The sequence below is a fragment of the Lissotriton helveticus genome, chromosome 4_1, assembly GCF_964261635.1.
Source record: "Lissotriton helveticus chromosome 4_1, aLisHel1.1, whole genome shotgun sequence".
Classification (NCBI taxonomy): Eukaryota; Metazoa; Chordata; class Amphibia; order Caudata; family Salamandridae; genus Lissotriton; species Lissotriton helveticus.
In genome coordinates this window covers 1473417375-1473437404 of record NC_136063.1, presented here as the reverse complement: position 1 = coordinate 1473437404, position 20030 = coordinate 1473417375, and the positions used below count along the sequence as shown (strand labels likewise).

Sequence of the window (20030 nt, the reverse complement as noted above, 5' to 3'; positions counted from 1 at the left end):
TAAAGTTCATAGAACCAGACGTTTATTCTTAAATTGTATTCAACACTTGTTTTATGAAAATGATTCCTAAAGCATGGAGAAAACAGTTAGGTGCTGCTCAGATTTGAACTCAGGATCTTCTGTAGACGAGACAGGCGCTTTAACCACTAAGCCACAGCACCAACGTCTATAACAAAAAATACATAAATTATTTATTGTTGATGATTAAAATTTGTTTAATGCTATAAATTCTTCCGTATATGTACTGTAATCTTAAACACAAAAATATACTCAATCACTAAACAAGTATTGATATGTTTTAATAAACAGGTACTCTTATAAAACCCAATTTCATTTCTTAAATACTTAAGAACTTTATTTTCATGAAGGCATTAATATTGCTCAAATCGAGGTAGTAATTTAATCTAAGTCTTTCTCATTGACACGTTTTCTTTCCATTTTGCAATAAGAGTATTCACTATAAAATCTTGAAAATACTTGGGGTTTTTATGAGGTTTAAGATGATCTGTTCAACAGTAAGATGAATAAGACTTTTATATTTTAATTGTGTCAGAATAGGAGCTAATTAAATTGATTTGTTATATAACAAAGAGAAAAGCAAGGTGCTGCTGAGAGTTGAACTCAGGATCTCCTGTTTACTAGACAGGCGCTTTAACCAGCAAAGCCACAGCACCCCCTTGAGTCTTAACTTTGAAAGACTTTTCTTTATGGTGTTCAAGAGAATGTTGCTTTTTCACTTTCATATTCTTTCTAAGTTCACAGACTTCTCTACTCAAACACTTTAGGTGAAAATCCTTCACTTGTTCACAAACACCTCTCTAATTTCAATTTTACCCTATGCATAGAATTTTAAAATATACCTTGCTGAAGAATGGATTAGTTGTATTCAACAATAGAGTGATCATACGGCTCTATCTTGTTCTTTGTCATTTTCTTTTCTCTATTTCAGTCATTGCATTCCTACAAAAATCTTCACAATACCAAGTATTTTTTTTAATTTTAAGATAACTTATTCTAAAGTTCATAGAACCAGACTTTTATTCATAAATTGTATTCAACACTTGTTTGATAAAAATTATTCTTAAAGCATGGAGAAAACAGTTAGGTGCTGCTGAGATTTGAACTCAGGATCTCCTGTTTACGAGACAGGCGCTTTAACCACTGAGCCACAGCTCCAACTTCAATAACAAAAAATACATAAATAATTTATTGTCGATGATGAAAATGTGTTTCCTTCTATAAATTCTTCTTTATATGTACTGTAATCTTAAACACAAAAAGATACTCAATCACTAAGCAAGTATTAATATGTTTTAATAAACAGGTACTCTTATAAAACCCAATTTAATTTCTTGAATACTTTACAATTTTTTTCTAATGAATGCTTTAATATTGCTCAAATTGAGGTGGTAATGTCATCTACGTCTTTCTCATAGATATGTCTTTTTTATTTTGCAATAACAGTATTCACTCTATAATCTTGAAAATACTTGGATTTTTATGAGGTTTAAGATGATCTGTTCAACAGTAAGATGAATCAGACTATAATATTTTAATTGTATCAGAATAGGACCTAATGAAATTGATTTGTTATATTACAAAGAGAAAAGCAAGGCGCTGCTGAGAGTTGAACTCATGATCTCCTTTTTACTATGTAGGCGCTTTAACCAGCTAAACCACAGCACCCCCTTGAGTCATAAATGAGAAAGACTTTTCATTATGGTGTTCAAGAGAATATTTTTTTTTCATTTTTATATTCTTTTCTAAGTTCACAGACTTCTCTACTCAAAAACTTTAGATGAAGACGCTTCACTTATTCAAAAACACCTCTCTAATTTGAAGTTTACCCTATTCATAGAATTTTAAAATATACCTTGCTGAAGAATGGATTAGTTGTATTCAACAATAGAGTGATCATTCGGCTCTATCTTGTTTTTTGTCATTTTTTTTCGCTATTTCAGTCAATGCATTTCTATAAAAATCTTCACAATACTAAGTATTTTATTTCATTTTATGATAACTTATTCTAAAGTTCATAGAACCAGGCATTTATTCTTAAATTGTATTCAACACTTGTTTGATGAAAATTATTCCTAAAGCATGGAGAAAACAGTTAGGTGCTGCTGAGATTAGAACTCAGGACTTCCTGTTTACGAGACAGGCGCTATAACCACTAAGCCACAGGACCAACGTCAATAACAAAAAATACATAAATAGTTTATTGTTGATGATGAAAATTTGTTTCCTGCTATAAATTCTTCTTTATACGTACTGTAATATAAAACACAAAAAGATACTCAATCACTAAACAAGTATTAATATGTTTTAATAATCAGGTACTCTTATAAAAACCAATTTCATTTCTTGAATACTTTACAATTTTTTTTCATGAATGCATTAATATTGCTCAAATTGAGATAGTAATGTCATCTACGTCTTTCTCATAGATATGTCTTTTTTTATTTTGCAAAACCAGTATTCACTCTATAATCTTGAAAATACTTGGGTTTTTATGAGGTTTAAGATGATCTGTTCAACAGTAAGATGAATCAGACTTTTATATTTTAATTGTATCAGAATAGGACCTAATGAAATTGATTTGTTATATAACAAAGAGAAAAGCAAGGCGCTGCTGAGAGTTGACCTCAGGATCTCCTGTTTACTAGACAGGCACTTTAACCAGCTAAGCCACAGCACCCCCTCGAGTCCTAACTTTGAAAGACTTTTCTTTATGGTGTTCAAGAGAATATTGCTTTTTTACTTTCATATTCTTTTCTAAGTTCACAGACTTCTCTACTCAAACACTTTAGATGAAGACGCTTCACTTGTTCAAAAACACCTCTCTAATTTGAATTTTACCCTATTCATAGAATTTTAAAATATACCTTGCTGAAGAATGTATTAGTTGTATTCAACAATAGAGTGATCATTCGGCTCTATCTTGTCCTTTGTCATTCTCTTTTTGCTATTTCAGTCAATGCATTGCTATAAAATTCTTCACAATACCAAGTATTTTATTTCATTTTATGATAACTTATTCTAAAGTTCATAGAACCAAATGTTTATTCTTAAATTGAATTCAACACTTGTTTGATGAAAATTATTCCTAAAGCATGTAGAAAACAGTTAGGTGCTGCTGAGATTTGAACTCAGGATTTCCTGTTTACGAGATAGGCACTTTAACAACTAAGCCACAGCACCAACGTCAATAACAAGAAATACATAAATAATTTATTGTTGATGATGAAAATGTGTTTCCTGCTATAAATTCTTCTTTATATGTACTGTAATAATAAACACAAAAAGATACTCAATCACTAAACAAGCATTAATATGTTTTAATAAACAGGTACTCTTATAAAACCCAATTTCATTTCTCGAATACTTTACAATTTTATTTTCATGAAGGCATTAATATTGCTCAAATCGAGGTAGTAATGTCATCTACGTCTTTCTCATAGATATGTCTTTTTTTATTTTGCAATAACAGTATTCACTCTATAATCTTGAAAATACTTGGGTTTTTATGAGGTTTAAGATGATCTGTTCAACAGTAAGATGAATCAGACTTTTATATTTTAATTGTATCAGAATAGGACCTAATGAAATTGATTTGTTATATAACAAAGAGAAAAGCAAGGCGCTGCTTAGAGTTGAACTCAGGATCTCCTGTTTACTAGACAGGCACTTTAACCAGCTATTCCACAGCATCTCCTTGGGTCACAACTTTGAAAGACTTTTCTTTATGGTGTTCAAGAGAATATTGCTTTTTCACTTTCATATTCTTTCCTAAGTTCACAGACTTCTCTACTCAAACACTTTAGATGAAGACGCTTCACTTGTTCAAAAACACCTCTCTAATTTGAATTTTACCCTATTCATAGAATTTTAAAATATACCTTGCTGAAGAATGGATTAGTTGTATTCAACAATAGAGTGATCATACGGCTCTATCTTGTTCTTTGTCATTTTCTTTTTACTATTTCAGTGAATGCATTCCTACAAAAATCTTCACAATACCAAGTTTTTTTTACATTTTAAGATAACTTATTCAAAAGTTCATAGAACCAGACGTTTATTCTTAAATTGTATTCAACACTTGTTTTATGAAAATTATTCCTAAAGCATGGAGAAAACAGTTAGGTGCTGCTCAGATTTGAACTCAGGATCTTCTGTATACGAGACAGGCGCTTTAACCACTAAGCCACAGCACCAACGTCAATAACAAAAAAATACATAAATAATTTATTGTTGATGATGAAAATTTGTTTCATGCTATAAATTCTTCTTTATATGTACTGTAATCTTAAACACAAAAAGATACTCAATCACTAAGCAAGTATTAATATGTTTTAATAAACAGGTACTCTTATAAAACCCAATTTCATTTCTCGAATACTTTACAATTTTATTTTAATGAAGGCATTAATATTGCTCAAATTGAGGTAGTAATGTCATCTACGTCTTTCTTATAGATGTCTTTTTTTATTTTTCAATACCAGTATTCTCTCTATAATCTTAAAAATACTTGGGTTTTTATGAGGTTTAAGATGATCTGTTCAACAGTAAGATGAATCAGACTTTTATATTTTAATTGTATCAGAATAGGACCTAATGAAATTGATTTGTTATATAACAAAGAGAAAAGCAAGGCGTTGTTGAGAGTTGAACACAGGATCTCCTGTTTACGAGACAGGCGCTTTAACCAGCTAAGCCACAGCACCACCTTGAGTCTTAACTTAGAAAGACTTTTCTTTATGGTGTTCAAGAGAATATAGTTTTTTTCATTTTTATATTCTTTTCTAAGTTCACAGACTTCTCTACTCAAACACTTTAGATGAAGACGCTTCACTTATTCAAAAACACCTCTCTAATTTGAAGTTTACCCTATTCATAGAATTTTAAAATATACCTTGCTGAAGAATGGATTAGTTGTATTCAACAACAGAGTGATCATTCGGCTCTATCTTGATCTTTGTCATTTTCTTTTCGCTATTTCAGTCAATGCATTCCTATAAAAATCTTCACAATACCAAGTATTTTATTTCATTTTATGATAACTTATTCTAAAGTTCATAGAACCAGACTTTTATTCTTAAATTGTATTCAACACTTGTTTTGTGAAAATTATTCCTAAAGCATGGAGAAAACAGTTAGGTGCTGTTGAGATTTGAACTCAGGATTTCCTGTTTACGAGACAGGCGCGTTAACCATTAAGCCACAGAACCAACTACAATAAAAAGAAAATACATAAATAATTCATTGCTCATGATGAAAATTTGTTTCCTGGTATAAATTCTTCTTGATATGTACTGTAATCTTAAACACAAAAAGATACTCAATCACTAAACAAGTATTATTATGTTGTAATAAACAGGAACTCTTATAAAATCCAATTTCATTTCTTGAATACTTTACAATTTTATTTTCCTGAAGGCATTAATATTGCTCAAATCGAGGTAGTAATGTCATCTTCGTCTTTCTCATTGACACATTTTCTTTCCATTTTACAATAACAGTATTCAATATATAATCTTGAAAATATTTGGGTTTTTATGAGGTTTAAGATGATCTGTTCAACAGTAAGATGAATCAGATGTTTATATTATATTTGTATCAGAATAGGACCTAATTCAATTGATTTGTTATATAACAAAGAGAAAAGCAAGGAGCTGCTAAGAGTTGAACTCAGGATCTCCTGATTACTAGACACGCGCTTTAACCAGCTAAGCCACAGCACCCCCTTGAGTCTTAACTTTGAAAGACTTTTCTTTATGGTGTTCAAGAGAATATTGTTTTTTCATTTTTATATTCTTTTCTAAGTTCACAGACTTCTCTACTCAAACACTTTAGATGAAGATGCTTCACTTGTTCACAAACACCTCTCTAATTTGAAGTTTACCCTATTCATAGATTTTTAAAATATACCTTGCTGAAGAATGGATTAGTTGTATTCAACAATAGAGTGATCATACGGCTCTATCTTGTTCTTTGTCATTTTCTTTTCGCTATTTCAGTCAATGCATTCCTACAAAAATCTTCACAATACCAAGTACTTTTTTTTAATTTTAAGATAACTTATTCCAAAGTTCATAGAACCAGACGTGTATTCTTAAATAGTATTTAACACTTGTTTGATGAAAATTATTCCTAAAGCATGGAGAAAACAGTTAGGTGCTGCTCAGATTTGAACTCAGGATCTTCTGTATACGAGACAGGCGCTTTAACCACTAATCCACAGCACCAACGTCAATAACAAAAAATACACAAATAATTTATTGTTGATGATGAAAATTTGTTTCATGCTATAAATTCTTCTTTATATGTACTGTAATCTTAAACACAAAAAGATACTCAATCACTAAACAAGTATTGATATGTTTTAATAAACAGGTACTCTTATAAAACCCAATTTCATATTTTAAATACTTTACAATTTTATTTTCATGAAGGCATTAATATTGCTCAAATCAAGGTAGTAATGTCATCTATGTCTTTCTCATTGACACGTTTTCTTTCCATTTTGCAATAACAGTATTCTCTCTATAATCTTGAAAATACTTGGGTTTTTATGAGGTTTAAGATGATCTGTTCAACAGTAAGATGAATCAGACTTTTATATTTTAATTGTATCAGAATAGGACCTAATGAAATTGATTTGTTATATAACAAAGAGAAAAGCAAGGCGTTACTGAGAGTTGTACTCAGGATCTCCTGTTTACTAGACAGGCGCTTTAACCAGCTAAGCCACAGCACCCCCTTGAGTCATAAATGAGAAAGAATTTTCTTTATGGTGTTCAAGAGAATATTGTTTTTTCATTTTTATATTCTTTTCCAAGTTCACAGACTTCTCTACTCAAAAACTTTAGATGAAGATGCTTCACTTATTCAAAAACACCTCTCTAATTTGAAGTTTACCCTATTCATAGAATTATAAAATATACCTTGCTGAAGAATGGATTAGTTGTATTCAACAATAGAGTGATCATTCGGCTCTATCTTGTTTTTTGTCATTTTTTTTTTTGCTATTTCAGTCAATGCATTTCTATAAAAATCTTCACAATACCAAGTGTTTTATTTCATTTTATGATAACTTATTCTAAAGTTCATAGAACCAGACATTTATTCTTAAATTGTATTCAACACTTGTTTGATAAAAATTATTTTTAAAGCATGGAGAAAAGAGTTAGGTGCTGCTGAGATTTGAACTCAGGATTTCCTGTTTACGAGACAGGCGCTTTAACCACTAAGCCACAGCACCAACTTCAATAACAAAAAATACATAAATAATTTATTGTTGATGATGAAAATTTGTTTCCTGCTATAAATTCTGCTTTATATGTACTGTAATCTTAAACACAAAAATATACTCAATCACTAAACAAGTATTGATATGTGTTAATAAACAGGTACTCTTATAAAACCCAATTTCATTTCTTAAATACTTTACAATTTTATTTTCATGAAGGCATTAATATTGCTCAAATTGAGGTAGTAATGTCATCTACGTCTTTCTCATTGACACGTTTTCTTTCGATTTTGCAATAACAGTATTCTCTCTATAATCTTGAAAATACTTGGGTTTTTATGAGGTTTAAGATGATCTGTTCAACAGTAAGATGAATCAGACTTTTATATTTTAATTGTATCGGAATAGGACCTAATGAAATTGATTTGTTATATGACAAAGAGAAAAGCAAGGCGTTACTGAGAGTTGTACTCATGATCTCCTGTTTACTAGACAGGCGCTTTAACCAGCTAAGCCACAGCACCGCCTTGAGTCTTGACTTAGAAAGACTTTTCTTTATGGTGTTCAAGAGAATTTTGTTTTTTCATTTTTATATTCTTTGCTGAGTTCACAGACTTCTCTACTCAAACACTTTAGATGAAGACGCTTCACTTATTCAAAAACACCTCTCTAATTTGAAGTTTACCCTATTCATAGAATTTTAAAATATACCTTGCTGAAGAATGGATTAGTTGTATTCAACAATAGAGTGATCATTCGACTCTATCTCGTTCTTTGTCATTTTCTTTTCGCTATTTCAGTCAATGCATTCCTATAAAAATCTTCACAATACCAAGTATTTTATTTCATTTTATGATAACTTATTCTAAAGTTCATAGAACCAGACGTTTATTCTTAAATTGTATTCAACACTTGTTTTATGAAAATTATTCCTAAAGCATGGAGAAAACAGTTAGGTGCTGCTCAGATTTGAACTCAGGATCTCCTATTTACGAGACAGGCCCTTTAACCACTAAGCCACAGCACCAACTTCAATAACAAAAAATACATAAATAATTTATTGTTGATGATGAAAATTTGTTTCCTGCTATAAATTCTTCTTTATATGTACTGTAATCTTAAACACAAGAAGTTACTCAATCACTAAACAAGTATTAATATGTTTTAATAAACAGGTACTCTTATAAAACCCAATTTAATTTCTTAAATACTTTACAATTTTATTTTCATGAAGGCATTAATATTGCTCAAATCGAGGTAGTAATGTCATCTACGTCTTTCTCATTGACACGTTTTCTTTCCATTTTGCAATAACAGTATTCACTATATAATGTTGAAAATACTTGGGTTTTTATGAGGTTTAAGATGATCTGTTCAACAGTAAGATGAATCAGACTTATATTTTAATTGTATCAGAATAGGACCTAATGAAATTGATTTGTTATATAACGAAGAGAAAAGCAAGGTGCTGCTGAGAGTTGAACTCAAGAGCTCCTGTTTACTAGACAGGCGCTTTAACCACTAAGCCACAGCACCAACCTCAATAACAAAAAATACATAAATAATTTATTGTTGATGATGAAAATTTGTTTCATGCTATAAATTTTTCTTTATATGTACTGTAATCTTAAACACAAGAAGTTACTCAATCACTAAACAAGTATTAATATGTTTTAATAAACAGGTACTCTTATAAAACCCAATTTAATTTCTTAAATACTTTACAATTTTATTTTCATGAAGGCATTAATATTGCTCAAATCGAGGTAGTAATGTCATCTACGTCTTTCTCATTGACACGTTTTCTTTCCATTTTGCAATAACAGTATTCACTATATAATGTTGAAAATACTTGGGTTTTTATGAGGTTTAAGATGATCTGTTCAACAGTAAGATGAATCAGACTTATATTTTAATTGTATCAGAATAGGACCTAATGAAATTGATTTGTTATATAACGAAGAGAAAAGCAAGGTGCTGCTGAGAGTTGAACTCAAGAGCTCCTGTTTACTAGACAGGCGCTTTAACCAGCGAAGCCACAGCACCCCCTTGAGTCTTAACTTTGAAAGACTTTTCTTTATGGTGTTCAAGAGAATGCTGCTTTTTCACTTTCATATTCTTTCTAAGTTCACAGACTTCTCTACTCAAACACTTTAGATGAAAATGCTTCACTTGTTCACAAACACCTCTCTAATTTGAAGTTTACCCTATTCATAGAATTTTAAAATATACCTTGCTGTAGAATGGATTAGTTGTATTCAACAATAGAGTGATCATACGGCTCTATCTTGTTCTTTTTCATTTTCTTTTCGCTATTTCAGTCAATGCATTCCTACAAAAATCTTCACAATACCAAGTATTTTTTTTTATTTTAAGATAACTTATTCCAAAGTTCATAGAACCAGACGTGTATTCTTAAATTGTATTCAACACTTGTTTGATGAAAATTATTTTTAAAGCATGGAGAAAACAGTTAGGTGCTGCTGAGATTTGAACTCAGGATCTTCTGTATACGAGACAGGCGCTTTAACCACTAAGCCACAGCACCAACGTCAATAACAAAAAATACATAAATAATTTATTGTTGATGATGAAAATTTGTTTCATGCTATAAATTTTTCTTTATATGTACTGTAATCTTAAACACAAGAAGTTACTCAATCACTAAACAAGTATTAATATGTTTTAATAAACAGGTACTCTTATAAAACCCAATTTCATTTCTTAAATACTTTACAATTTTATTTTCATGAAGGCATTAATATTGCTCAAAGCAAGGTAGTAATGTCATCTACGTCTTTCTCATTGACACGTTTTCTTTCCATTTTGCAATAACAGTATTCTCTCTATCATCTTGAAAATACTTGGGTTTTTATGAGGTTTAAGATGATCTGTTCAACAGTAAGATGAATCAGACTTTTATATTTTAATTGTATCAGAATAGGACCTAATGAAATTGATTTGTTATATGACAAAGAGAAAAGCAAGGCGTTACTGAGAGTTGTACTCAGGATCTCCTGTTTACTAGACAGGCGCTTTAACCAGCTAAGCCACAGCACCCCCTTGAGTCATAAATGAGAAAGAATTTTCTTTATGGTGTTCAAGAGAATATTGTTTTTTCATTTTTATATTCTTTTCTAAGTTCACAGACTTCTCTACTCAAAAACTTTAGATGAAGACGCTTCACTTATTCAAAAACACCTCTCTAATTTGAAGTTTACCCTATTCATAGAATTTTAAAATATACCTTGCTGAAGAATGGATTAGTTGTATTCAACAATAGAGTGATCATTCGGCTCTATCTTGTTTTTTGCCCTTTTTTTGTTTTGCTATTTCAGTCAATGCATTTCTATAAAAATCTTCACAATACCAAGTGTTTTATTTCATTTTATGATAACTTATTCTAAAGTTCATAGAACCAGACATTTATTCTTAAATTGTATTCAACACTTGTTTGATAAAAATTATTTTTAAAGCATGGAGAAAACAGTTAGGTGCTGCTGAGATTTGAACTCAGGATTTCCTGTTTACGAGACAGGCGCTTTAACCAGTAAGCCACAGCACCAACTTCAATAACAAAAAATACATAAATAATTTATTGTTGATGATGAAAATTTGTTTCCTGCTATAAATTCTGCTTTATATGTACTGTAATCTTAAACACAAAAAGATACTCAATCACTAAACAAGTATTGATATGTTTTAATAAACAGGTACTCTTATAAAACCCAATTTCATTTCTTAAATACTTTACAATTTTATTTTCATGAAGGCATTAATATTGCTCAAATTGAGGTAGTAATGTCATCTACGTCTTTCTCATTGACACGTTTTCTTTCCATTTTGCAATAACAGTATTCTCTCTATAATCTTGAAAATACTTGGGTTTTTATGAGGTTTAAGATGATCTGTTCAACAGTAAGATGAATCAGACTTTTATATTTTAATTGTATCAGAATAGGACCTAATGAAATTGATTTGGTATATAACAAAGAGAAAAGCAAGGCGCTGCTGAGAGTTGAACTCAGGATCTCCTGTTTACTAGACAGGCGCTTTAACCAGCTAAGCCACAGCACCGCCTTGAGTCTTGTCTTAGAAAGACTTTTCTTTATGGTGTTCAAGAGAATATTGTTTTTTCATTTTTATATTCTTTGCTAAGTTCACAGACTTCTCTACTCAAACACTTTAGATGAAGATGCTTCACTTGTTCACAAACACCTCTCTAATTTGAAGTTTACCCTATTCATAGATTTTTAAAATATACCTTGCTGAAGAATGGATTAGTTGTATTCAACAATAGAGTGATCATACAGCTCTATCTTGTTCTTTGTCATTTTCTTTTCGCTATTTCAGTCAATGCATTCCTACAAAAATCTTCACAATACCAAGTATTTTTTTTCATTTTAAGATAACTTATTCCAAAGTTCATAGAACCAGACGTGTATTCTTAAATTGTATTCAACACTTGTTTGATGAAAATTATTCCTAAAGCATGGAGAAAACAGTTAGGTGCTGCTCAGATTTGAACTTAGGATCTTCTGTTTACGAGACAGGCGCTTTAACCACTAATCCACAGCACCAACGTCAATAACAAAAAATACATAAATAATTTATTGTTGATGATGAAAATTTGTTTCATGCTATAAATTCTTCTTTATATGAACTGTAATCTTAAACACAAAAAGATACTCAATCACTAAACAAGTATTGATATGTTTTAATAAACAGATACTCTTATAAAACCCAATTTCATTTCTTAAATACTTTACAATTTTATTTTCATGAAGGCATTAATATTGCTCAAATCAAGGTAGTAATGTCATCTACGTCTTTCTCATTGACACGTTTTCTTTCCATTTTGCAATAACAGTATTCTCTCTATAATCTTGAAAATACTTGGGTTTTTATGAGGTTTAAGATGATCTGTTCAACAGTAAGATGAATCAGACTTTTATATTTTAATTGTATCAGAATAGGACCTAATGAAATTGATTTGTTATATTACAAAGAGAAAAGCAAGGCATTACTGAGAGTTGTACTCAGGATCTCCTGTTTACTAGACAGGCGCTTTAACCAGCTAAGCCAAAGCACCCCATTGAGTCATAAATGAGAAAGAATTTTCTTTATGGTGTTCAAGAGAATATTGTTTTTTCATTTTTATATTCTTTTCTAAGTTCACAGACTTCTCTACTCAAAAACTTTAGATGAAGACGCTTCACTTATTCAAAAACACCTCTCTAATTTGAAGTTTACCCTATTCATAGAATTTTAAAATATACCTTGCTGAAGAATGGATTAGTTGTATTCAACAATAGAGTGATCATTCGGCTCTATCTTGTTTTTTGCCCTTTTTTTGTTTTGCTATTTCAGTCAATGCATTTCTATAAAAATCTTCACAATACCAAGTGTTTTATTTCATTTTATGATAACTTATTCTAAAGTTCATAGAACCAGACATTTATTCTTAAATTGTATTCAACACTTGTTTGATAAAAATTATTTTTAAAGCATGGAGAAAACAGTTAGGTGCTGCTGAGATTTGAACTCAGGATTTCCTGTTTACGAGACATGCGCTTTAACCAGTAAGCCACAGCTCCAACTTCAATAACAAAAAATACATAAATAATTTATTGTTGATGATGAAAATTTGTTTCCTGCTATAAATTCTGCTTTATATGTACTGTAATCTTAAACACAAAAAGATACTCAATCACTAAACAAGTATTGATATGTTTTAATAAACAGGTACTCTTATAAAACCCAATTTCATTTCTTAAATACTTTACAATTTTATTTTCATGAAGGCATTAATATTGCTCAAATTGAGGTAGTAATGTCATCTACGTCTTTCTCATTGACACGTTTTCTTTCCATTTTGCATTAACAGTATTTTCTCTATAATCTTGAAAATACTTGGGTTTTTATGAGGTTTAAGATGATCTGTTCAACAGTAAGATGAATCAGACTTTTATATTTTAATTGTATCAGAATAGGACCTAATGAAATTGATTTGGTATATAACAAAGAGAAAAGCAAGGCGCTGCTGAGAGTTGAACTCAAGAGCTCCTGTTTACTAGACAGGCGCTTTAACCAGCGAAGCCACAGCACCCCCTTGAGTCTTAACTTTGAAAGACTTTTCTTTATGGTGTTCAAGAGAATGCTGCTTTTTCACTTTCATATTCTTTCTAAGTTCACAGACTTCTCTACTCAAACACTTTAGATGAAAATGCTTCACTTGTTCACAAACACCTCTCTAATTTGAAGTTTACCCTATTCATAGAATTTTAAAATATACCTTGCTGTAGAATGGATTAGTTGTATTCAACAATAGAGTGATCATACGGCTCTATCTTGTTCTTTGTCATTTTCTTTTCGCTATTTCAGTCAATGCATTCCTACAAAAATCTTCACAATACCAAGTATTTTTTTTTATTTTAAGATAACTTATTCCAAAGTTCATAGAACCAGACGTGTATTCTTAAATTGTATTCAACACTTGTTTGATGAAAATTATTTTTAAAGCATGGAGAAAACAGTTAGGTGCTGCTGAGATTTGAACTCAGGATCTTCTGTATACGAGACAGGCGCTTTAACCACTAAGCCACAGCACCAACGTCAATAACAAAAAATACATAAATAATTTATTGTTGATGATGAAAATTTGTTTCATGCTATAAATTTTTCTTTATATGTACTGTAATCTTAAACACAAGAAGTTACTCAATCACTAAACAAGTATTAATATGTTTTAATAAACAGGTACTCTTATAAAACCCAATTTCATTTCTTAAATACTTTACAATTTTATTTTCATGAAGGCATTAATATTGCTCAAAGCAAGGTAGTAATGTCATCTACGTCTTTCTCATTGACACGTTTTCTTTCCATTTTGCAATAACAGTATTCTCTCTATCATCTTGAAAATACTTGGGTTTTTATGAGGTTTAAGATGATCTGTTCAACAGTAAGATGAATCAGACTTTTATATTTTAATTGTATCAGAATAGGACCTAATGAAATTGATTTGTTATATGACAAAGAGAAAAGCAAGGCGTTACTGAGAGTTGTACTCAGGATCTCCTGTTTACTAGACAGGCGCTTTAACCAGCTAAGCCACAGCACCCCCTTGAGTCATAAATGAGAAAGAATTTTCTTTATGGTGTTCAAGAGAATATTGTTTTTTCATTTTTATATTCTTTTCTAAGTTCACAGACTTCTCTACTCAAAAACTTTAGATGAAGACGCTTCACTTATTCAAAAACACCTCTCTAATTTGAAGTTTACCCTATTCATAGAATTTTAAAATATACCTTGCTGAAGAATGGATTAGTTGTATTCAACAATAGAGTGATCATTCGGCTCTATCTTGTTTTTTGCCCTTTTTTTGTTTTGCTATTTCAGTCAATGCATTTCTATAAAAATCTTCACAATACCAAGTGTTTTATTTCATTTTATGATAACTTATTCTAAAGTTCATAGAACCAGACATTTATTCTTAAATTGTATTCAACACTTGTTTGATAAAAATTATTTTTAAAGCATGGAGAAAACAGTTAGGTGCTGCTGAGATTTGAACTCAGGATTTCCTGTTTACGAGACAGGCGCTTTAACCAGTAAGCCACAGCACCAACTTCAATAACAAAAAATACATAAATAATTTATTGTTGATGATGAAAATTTGTTTCCTGCTATAAATTCTGCTTTATATGTACTGTAATCTTAAACACAAAAAGATACTCAATCACTAAACAAGTATTGATATGTTTTAATAAACAGGTACTCTTATAAAACCCAATTTCATTTCTTAAATACTTTACAATTTTATTTTCATGAAGGCATTAATATTGCTCAAATTGAGGTAGTAATGTCATCTACGTCTTTCTCATTGACACGTTTTCTTTCCATTTTGCAATAACAGTATTCTCTCTATAATCTTGAAAATACTTGGGTTTTTATGAGGTTTAAGATGATCTGTTCAACAGTAAGATGAATCAGACTTTTATATTTTAATTGTATCAGAATAGGACCTAATGAAATTGATTTGGTATATAACAAAGAGAAAAGCAAGGCGCTGCTGAGAGTTGAACTCAGGATCTCCTGTTTACTAGACAGGCGCTTTAACCAGCTAAGCCACAGCACCGCCTTGAGTCTTGTCTTAGAAAGACTTTTCTTTATGGTGTTCAAGAGAATATTGTTTTTTCATTTTTATATTCTTTGCTAAGTTCACAGACTTCTCTACTCAAACACTTTAGATGAAGATGCTTCACTTGTTCACAAACACCTCTCTAATTTGAAGTTTACCCTATTCATAGATTTTTAAAATATACCTTGCTGAAGAATGGATTAGTTGTATTCAACAATAGAGTGATCATACAGCTCTATCTTGTTCTTTGTCATTTTCTTTTCGCTATTTCAGTCAATGCATTCCTACAAAAATCTTCACAATACCAAGTATTTTTTTTCATTTTAAGATAACTTATTCCAAAGTTCATAGAACCAGACGTGTATTCTTAAATTGTATTCAACACTTGTTTGATGAAAATTATTCCTAAAGCATGGAGAAAACAGTTAGGTGCTGCTCAGATTTGAACTTAGGATCTTCTGTTTACGAGACAGGCGCTTTAACCACTAATCCACAGCACCAACGTCAATAACAAAAAATACATAAATAATTTATTGTTGATGATGAAAATTTGTTTCATGCTATAAATTCTTCTTTATATGAACTGTAATCTTAAACACAAAAAGATACTCAATCACTAAACAAGTATTGATATGTTTTAATAAACAGGTACTGTTATAAAACCCAATTTCATTTCTTAAATACTTTACAATTTTATTTTCATGAAGGCATTAATATTGCTCAAATCAAGGTAGTAATGTCATCTACGTCTTTCTCATTGACACGTTTTCTTTCCATTTTGCAATAACAGTATTCTCTCTATAATCTTGAAAATACTTGGGTTTTTATGAGGTTTAAGATGATCTGTTCAACAGTAAGATGAATCAGACTTTTATATTTTAATTGTATCAGAATAGGACCTAATGAAATTGATTTGTTATATGACAAAGAGAAAAGCAAGGCATTACTGAGAGTTGTACTCAGGATCTCCTGTTTACTAGACAGGCGCTTTAACCAGCTAAGCCAAAGCACCCCATTGAGTCATAAATGAGAAAGAATTTTCTTTATGGTGTTCAAGAGAATATTGTTTTTTCATTTTTATATTCTTTTCTAAGTTCACAGACTTCTCTACTCAAAAACTTTAGATGAAGACGCTTCACTTATTCAAAAACACCTCTCTAATTTGAAGTTTACCCTATTCATAGAATTTTAAAATATACCTTGCTGAAGAATGGATTAGTTGTATTCAACAATAGAGTGATCATTCGGCTCTATCTTGTTTTTTGCCCTTTTTTTGTTTTGCTATTTCAGTCAATGCATTTCTATAAAAATCTTCACAATACCAAGTGTTTTATTTCATTTTATGATAACTTATTCTAAAGTTCATAGAACCAGACATTTATTCTTAAATTGTATTCAACACTTGTTTGATAAAAATTATTTTTAAAGCATGGAGAAAACAGTTAGGTGCTGCTGAGATTTGAACTCAGGATTTCCTGTTTACGAGACATGCGCTTTAACCAGTAAGCCACAGCTCCAACTTCAATAACAAAAAATACATAAATAATTTATTGTTGATGATGAAAATTTGTTTCCTGCTATAAATTCTGCTTTATATGTACTGTAATCTTAAACACAAAAAGATACTCAATCACTAAACAAGTATTGATATGTTTTAATAAACAGGTACTCTTATAAAACCCAATTTCATTTCTTAAATACTTTACAATTTTATTTTCATGAAGGCATTAATATTGCTCAAATTGAGGTAGTAATGTCATCTACGTCTTTCTCATTGACACGTTTTCTTTCCATTTTGCATTAACAGTATTTTCTCTATAATCTTGAAAATACTTGGGTTTTTATGAGGTTTAAGATGATCTGTTCAACAGTAAGATGAATCAGACTTTTATATTTTAATTGTATCAGAATAGGACCTAATGAAATTGATTTGGTATATAACAAAGAGAAAAGCAAGGCGCTGCTGAGAGTTGAACTCAGGATCTCCTGTTTACTAGACAGGCGCTTTAACCAGCTAAGCCACAACACCGCCTTGAGTCTTGTCTTAGAAAGACTTTTCTTTATGGTGTTCAAGAGAATATTGTTTTTTCATTTTTATATTCTTTGCTAAGTTCACAGACTTCTCTACTCAAACACTTTAGATGAAGATGCTTCACTTGTTCACAAACACCTCTCTAATTTGAAGTTTACCCTATTCATAGATTTTTAAAATATACCTTGCTGAAGAATGGATTAGTTGTATTCAACAATAGAGTGATCATACAGCTCTATCTTGTTCTTTGTCATTTTCTTTTCGCTATTTCAGTCAATGCATTCCTACAAAAATCTTCACAATACCAAGTATTTTTTTTTATTTTAAGATAACTTATTCCAAAGTTCATAGAACCAGACGTGTATTCTTAAATTGTATTCAACACTTGTTTGATGAAAATTATTCCTAAAGCATGGAGAAAACAGTTAGGTGCTGCTCAGATTTGAACTTAGGATCTTCTGTATATGAGACAGGCGCTTTAACCACTAATCCACAGCACCAACGTCAATAACAAAAAATACATAAATAATTTATTGTTGATGATGAAAATTTGTTTCATGCTATAAATTCTTCTTTATATGTACTGTAATCTTAAACACAAAAAGATACTCAATCACTAAACAAGTATTGATATGTTTTAATAAACAGGTACTCTTATAAAACCCAATTTCATTTCTTAAATACTTTACAATTTTATTTTCATGAAGGCATTAATATTGCTCAAATCAAGGTAGTAATGTCATCTACGTCTTTCTCATTGACACGTTTTCTTTCCATTTTGCAATAACAGTATTCTCTCTATAATCTTGAAAATACTTGGGTTTTTATGAGGTTTAAGATGATCTGTTCAACAGTAAGATGAATCAGACTTTTATATTTTAATTGTATCAGAATAGGACCTAATGAAATTGATTTGTTATATAACAAAGAGAAAAGCAAGGCATTACTGAGAGTTGTACTCAGGATCTCCTGTTTACTAGACAGGCGCTTTAACCAGCTAAGCCACAGCACCCCCTTGAGTCATAAATGAGAAAGAATTTTCTTTATGGTGTTCAAGAGAATATTGTTTTTTCATTTTTATATTCTTTTCTAAGTTCACAGACTTCTCTACTCAAAAACTTTAGATGAAGACGCTTCACTTATTCAAAAACACCTCTCTAATTTGAAGTTTACCCTATTCATAGAATTTTAAAATATACCTTGCTGAAGAATGGATTAGTTGTATTCAACAATAGAGTGATCATTCGGCTCTATCTTGTTTTTTGTCAATTTTCTTTTTTGCTATTTCAGTCAATGCATTTCTATAAAAATCGTCACAATACCAAGTATTTTATTTCATTTTATGATAACTTATTCTAAAGTTCATAGAACCAGACGTTTATTCTTAAATTGTATTCAACACTTGTTTGATAAAAATTATTTTTAAAGCATGGAGAAAACAGTTAGGTGCTGCTGAGATTTGAACTCAGGATTTACCTGTTTACGAGACAGGCGCTTTAACCACTAAGCCACAGCACCAACGTCAATAACAAAAAATACATAAATAATTTATTGTTGATGATGAAAATTTGTTTCATGCTATAAATTTTTCTTTATATGTACTGTAATCTTAAACACAAGAAGTTACTCAATCACTAAACAAGTATTAATATGTTTTAATAAACAGGTACTCTTATAAAACCCAATTTAATTTCTTAAATACTTTACAATTTTATTTTCATGAAGGCATTAATATTGCTCAAATCGAGGTAGTAATGTCATCTACGTCTTTCTCATTGACACGTTTTCTTTCCATTTTGCAATAACAGTATTCACTATATAATGTTGAAAATACTTGGGTTTTTATGAGGTTTAAGATGATCTGTTCAACAGTAAGATGAATCAGACTTATATTTTAATTGTATCAGAATAGGACCTAATGAAATTGATTTGTTATATAACGAAGAGAAAAGCAAGGTGCTGCTGAGAGTTGAACTCAAGAGCTCCTGTTTACTAGACAGGCGCTTTAACCAGCGAAGCCACAGCACCCCCTTGAGTCTTAACTTTGAAAGACTTTTCTTTATGGTGTTCAAGAGAATGCTGCTTTTTCACTTTCATATTCTTTCTAAGTTCACAGACTTCTCTAATCAAACACTTTAGATGAAGATGCTTCACTTGTTCACAAACACCTCTCTAATTTGAAGTTTACCCTATTCATAGAATTTTAAAATATACCTTGCTGTAGAATGGATTAGTTGTATTCAACAATAGAGTGATCATACGGCTCTATCTTGTTCTTTGTCATTTTCTTTTCGCTATTTCAGTCAATGCATTCCTACAAAAATCTTCACAATACCAAGTATTTTTTTTTATTTTAGGATAACTTATTCCAAAGTTCATAGAACCAGACGTGTATTCTTAAATTGTATTCAACACTTGTTTGATGAAAATTATTCCTAAAGCATGGAGAAAACAGTTAGGTGCTGCTCAGATTTGAACTTAGGATCTTCTGTATACGAGACAGGCGCTTTAACCACTAATCCACAGCACCAACGTCAATAACAAAAAATACATAAATAATTTATTGTTGATGATGAAAATTTGTTTCATGCTATAAATTCTTCTTT

General features: G+C 30.4%; 16 non-coding genes across 16 annotated transcripts; all 16 read right to left on the bottom strand.

Annotated features, from left to right (window-relative positions):
* Nucleotides 1–600: 600 nt before the first annotated feature.
* On the bottom strand, nucleotides 601–674 carry TRNAT-AGU (transfer RNA threonine (anticodon AGU)). Its single transcript has one exon. It is a non-coding gene; the product is annotated as a tRNA-Thr (tRNA).
* Nucleotides 675–1103: 429 nt separating this feature from the next.
* Nucleotides 1104–1176, bottom strand: TRNAT-CGU (transfer RNA threonine (anticodon CGU)). Its single transcript has one exon. It is a non-coding gene; the product is annotated as a tRNA-Thr (tRNA).
* A 939-nt stretch (nucleotides 1177–2115) lies between these two features.
* On the bottom strand, nucleotides 2116–2188 carry TRNAT-CGU (transfer RNA threonine (anticodon CGU)). The gene has a single exon. It is a non-coding gene; the product is annotated as a tRNA-Thr (tRNA).
* A 436-nt stretch (nucleotides 2189–2624) lies between these two features.
* On the bottom strand, nucleotides 2625–2698 carry TRNAT-AGU (transfer RNA threonine (anticodon AGU)). Its single transcript has one exon. It is a non-coding gene; the product is annotated as a tRNA-Thr (tRNA).
* Nucleotides 2699–3128: 430 nt separating this feature from the next.
* TRNAT-CGU (transfer RNA threonine (anticodon CGU)) lies at nucleotides 3129–3201 on the bottom strand. The gene has a single exon. It is a non-coding gene; the product is annotated as a tRNA-Thr (tRNA).
* Nucleotides 3202–4141: 940 nt separating this feature from the next.
* Nucleotides 4142–4214, bottom strand: TRNAT-CGU (transfer RNA threonine (anticodon CGU)). Its single transcript has one exon. It is a non-coding gene; the product is annotated as a tRNA-Thr (tRNA).
* A 2974-nt stretch (nucleotides 4215–7188) lies between these two features.
* On the bottom strand, nucleotides 7189–7261 carry TRNAT-CGU (transfer RNA threonine (anticodon CGU)). The gene has a single exon. It is a non-coding gene; the product is annotated as a tRNA-Thr (tRNA).
* Nucleotides 7262–8712: 1451 nt separating this feature from the next.
* On the bottom strand, nucleotides 8713–8785 carry TRNAT-AGU (transfer RNA threonine (anticodon AGU)). Its single transcript has one exon. It is a non-coding gene; the product is annotated as a tRNA-Thr (tRNA).
* A 939-nt stretch (nucleotides 8786–9724) lies between these two features.
* Nucleotides 9725–9797, bottom strand: TRNAT-CGU (transfer RNA threonine (anticodon CGU)). The gene has a single exon. It is a non-coding gene; the product is annotated as a tRNA-Thr (tRNA).
* A 944-nt stretch (nucleotides 9798–10741) lies between these two features.
* TRNAT-CGU (transfer RNA threonine (anticodon CGU)) lies at nucleotides 10742–10814 on the bottom strand. Its single transcript has one exon. It is a non-coding gene; the product is annotated as a tRNA-Thr (tRNA).
* Nucleotides 10815–11252: 438 nt separating this feature from the next.
* Nucleotides 11253–11326, bottom strand: TRNAT-AGU (transfer RNA threonine (anticodon AGU)). Its single transcript has one exon. It is a non-coding gene; the product is annotated as a tRNA-Thr (tRNA).
* A 2461-nt stretch (nucleotides 11327–13787) lies between these two features.
* TRNAT-CGU (transfer RNA threonine (anticodon CGU)) lies at nucleotides 13788–13860 on the bottom strand. Its single transcript has one exon. It is a non-coding gene; the product is annotated as a tRNA-Thr (tRNA).
* A 944-nt stretch (nucleotides 13861–14804) lies between these two features.
* On the bottom strand, nucleotides 14805–14877 carry TRNAT-CGU (transfer RNA threonine (anticodon CGU)). Its single transcript has one exon. It is a non-coding gene; the product is annotated as a tRNA-Thr (tRNA).
* A 438-nt stretch (nucleotides 14878–15315) lies between these two features.
* TRNAT-AGU (transfer RNA threonine (anticodon AGU)) lies at nucleotides 15316–15389 on the bottom strand. Its single transcript has one exon. It is a non-coding gene; the product is annotated as a tRNA-Thr (tRNA).
* A 1958-nt stretch (nucleotides 15390–17347) lies between these two features.
* On the bottom strand, nucleotides 17348–17421 carry TRNAT-AGU (transfer RNA threonine (anticodon AGU)). Its single transcript has one exon. It is a non-coding gene; the product is annotated as a tRNA-Thr (tRNA).
* Nucleotides 17422–18868: 1447 nt separating this feature from the next.
* On the bottom strand, nucleotides 18869–18942 carry TRNAT-CGU (transfer RNA threonine (anticodon CGU)). The gene has a single exon. It is a non-coding gene; the product is annotated as a tRNA-Thr (tRNA).
* Between the last annotated feature and the right edge of the window lie 1088 nt (nucleotides 18943–20030).